The 3,436-nt window shown below is 44.2% G+C and overlaps 1 pseudogene across 1 annotated transcript; it reads right to left on the minus strand.

The window, feature by feature from the left end:
- Window positions 1-1,179: 1,179 nt before the first annotated feature.
- On the minus strand, window positions 1,180-1,870 carry LOC108544138 (ras-related C3 botulinum toxin substrate 1 pseudogene; annotated as a pseudogene). The gene has a single exon (XR_001889744.1). The product of XR_001889744.1 is annotated as a ras-related C3 botulinum toxin substrate 1 pseudogene (transcript).
- Window positions 1,871-3,436: the final 1,566 nt, after the last annotated feature.

Genomic DNA, 3,436 nt, shown 5'->3' on the forward strand with positions numbered 1-3,436 from the left:
CATGATGTTTGCTGTTTGTCCATGATATCTTGAAACACATAGGACTTCTTAGAACCAAGAGGAATGCCATAAAATTCACTGAACATGACACCGAAAGCCTTTGGTTCTAGGACCTTTTCTGTCAGTTGGTAGGCAAGTCAATTCCCCTCTCTAAGTTTCAGTTTCTTCATTTATAATATAAAAGAGAGGAAATGGAAGTAGATTATCTGTAAGGTCTCTTCTAACGTTATGTGAATCTGGGAACAAAATGAAATCTGAGCCCACTTAGAATTTATCCTCACATTCCGGAATCTCAAACTACAGTTCCTAGAAGAGTCATATGCAGGCAGGGTTATGAAAATAGCAAGCAATTCTGACTGCTTTGTGATGCTAACATTTTGTATTATCCAGCCTACGAGCTCTTTTGTGAATAACACTTGATATTGCAGGTGAAAATGATAGAAGCCGAGATGCTCTCAGGCTGGACACTGGCAGCAAATAGATTGTAAGTAGAAATACTTGAGGAGAAGAAAGCCAGAGACCAAGGCACTGCTCACACTGGGGAGGCTGAGGTATTAAGATAAGGCCAGAATATTAATGTTAGTAGACCCCTAACATTCTCCTGGGTTAGATCTGGAGACCATTGGGAACCCTCGGATTTAAGATTGTTACTTTCATTTCTGTTGTCATATTTGTGTTCCTCAGGATATTTTTTTTTTCTGTCGCCTGAGCTGGAGTTCAGTGGCACAATCTTGGCTCACTGCAACCTCTGCCTCCTGGGTTCAAGCGCTTCTCCAGCCTCAACCTCCCTGAATAACTGGGAGTACAGGTGCACGCCGCCACATCTGGCTAATTTTTTGTATTTCAGTTGAGACGGAGTTTCGCCTTGTTTCCCAGGCTTGTCTTGAACTCCTGAGCTGGGGCAATCCGCGGGCCTCAGTCTCCCAAGGTGCTGGATTACAGGTGTGAGCCACCTACCCGGCCTCTTCAGAACTTTTTGAACAAAATTAAAGTTCTGGTTTTCCTCTGATGAGTAATTTTTTTTTTTTTTCATTTTAGGGCTAAATTTTAATAGAATGTGAGGCTGAACTCTTACATTTAGAACAAACAAAACCTAAAAGGTAATGATTGATTCAAAATGGTTTTATGGAAAAATTAATCTGTAACAAAAAGTTGGCATTGAGGGCAAAGGCTCCACTGTTTTTTGAGCAAAGCGAACAAAGGTTCCAAGGGACAGGACCAAGAACGAGGGGCTCAGACATTTACAACAGCAGGCATTTTCTCTTCTTCTTCACGGGATGTGGGCAGAGGACAGCTCGGATCGCTTTGTCAAACACTGTCTTGAGGCCTCGCTGTGTGAGCACCAAACACTCCAGATATTTTGCAGCACCAATCTCCTTAGCCATGGCTAGACCCTGCGGATAGGTGACGGGAGTCAGCTTCTTCTCCTTCAGTTTCTCGACCGTGTCTTTATCATCCCTAAGATCAAGTTTAGTTCCTACTAGGATGATGGGAGTGTTGGGACAGTGGTGCCGCACCTCAGGATACCACTTTGCACGGACATTTTCAAATGATGCGGGACTCACAAAAGAAAAGCAAATTAAGAACACAACTGTTTGCGGATAGGATGGGGGCGTAATCTGTCATAATCGTCTTGTCCAGCTGTATCCCATAAGCCCAGATTCACCGGTTTTCCATCTATCACAACATTGGCAGAATAATTGTCAGAGACAGTAGGGATATATTCTCCAGGAAATGCATTGATTGTGTAACTGATCAGTAGGCAAGTTTTACCTACAGCTCTGTCTCCCACCACCACACCCCTGATGGCCTGCATCTGGGCCGCTCGCTGGGCCGCGGCAGCGGCGGCAGGCTCTGAGACCGGAAGCGGCGGGCTAGGGGTGCTGCGGGCTGGCGCGAGGCTTGCGGGCGGCGGGGCGCTGGGTGCCGGCAGCGCCGCTGTCCTGGGTGCCGGCAGCGCCGCTGTCCACGCTGCCTTGCCTTCCGCGCACTGGAAGCCGAAGCCCGGCAGCTGCCACTACCCAAAGCTGAGGAAAACCCCTCTGATGAGTAATTTTATACTGATTTGAACACCTGAGGCAACTGCTTGAATTGGGGTTTCTTGTTGCTGTCTAAAGCACATAACAAACAGACTTGTTTACCATGGAGAGTACAGCCACCACTGATGTTATTATTCCACTCTTTAATTGGCATGAAACTTCTAACATTGACAACAACAAAGCCATGTGCAGTTATGTATGCTGCACTAGCTCACTGGCTGAACTGCTTAAGATATGTCGTGAATAGATGAGACGATCAAATCCCGGAAGGCCTAAGGTCTACTGTATTCGGAATCTCCCTCCCTCTGTTCCCTCCACCTCACTTCCCAGCTGCTGTGATCTGAATGTGTCCCTTAAAATTCATGTGTTGGAAACTTAATCACCCCTAATGCAACAGTGTTGGGAGGTGGGACTTTTGAGAGGTGTTTAGGTCATAAGGGTTCTGCCCTCATAAATAGATTAATGCTACTATAAAGGGGGTTGCAGAGGTGGATTTTCTCCTTTTGCATGTCAAGACATGGCATTCATCCCATCTGGATGATGCAGCATTCAAGGACCCAGAATGGAAGCAAAGAAATCAGGCCCTAACCTGCCAGCATCTTCATCTTGCACTTCCCAGTCACAGTGTCTGTGAGAGACTAAATTCCTCTTCTTTATAAATAATCCAGTCTCAGGTATTCTGTTATAGCAACACAAAACGGACTAAGACATCAACTTTATGTGGCCAAGCTGTGGGCTCATAGCTTATGAAGCTGCAGACAGACTAGCCTGACATTTCGCAAAGCTAGGTATTTGTGAGCAAGTGCTATCATTCATCTTGAGCCTGCATGGTCCAGTACCATGGTCACTAGTCACATGTGGCTACTGAGCAATTGAAATGTAGCTAATCCAAACTGAGGTATGCTGTAAGTGAGAAATACATACTGGATTTCCAAGACTTGGTAGAAAAAAAAGAATGCAAAGTATCTCATTAATAACTTTTATATTGATTACATGTGGAAATGATAAACTTTTTTGATATATTGGACTAAATATATCATTAAAATTAATTTCAGCTGTTTCTTTTACCTTTTTTATGAGTCTACTATAAAATGAAAATTATATATGTAGTTCATATTTGTAACTTAAATTCTTTTTTAATTGGGCAGCACTGCCCTAGATTGTTGAGAAAGAGTTTCTGACCACATACTCTGTGCCCAGCATTAGAACAGACTGTGGTTTCTTGCTCTTTGCCTCATCAGAGTCAATCAGAGTACCTGACCTATAAGCAGGTGCTCTGTTCAGGAAATGTGGCTCCAAAATATGATGCTTTGGTATGTTCATTACTTTGAACTGAGGGCACTTGGGAAACAGCAGATACAAGCAGAGGCTTTGTCTGAGCTCCCCTTATCTGTCTA

The sequence above is a fragment of the Rhinopithecus bieti genome, unplaced genomic scaffold, assembly GCF_001698545.2.
Source record: "Rhinopithecus bieti isolate Rb0 unplaced genomic scaffold, ASM169854v2 scaffold_26195, whole genome shotgun sequence".
Classification (NCBI taxonomy): domain Eukaryota; kingdom Metazoa; phylum Chordata; class Mammalia; order Primates; family Cercopithecidae; genus Rhinopithecus; species Rhinopithecus bieti.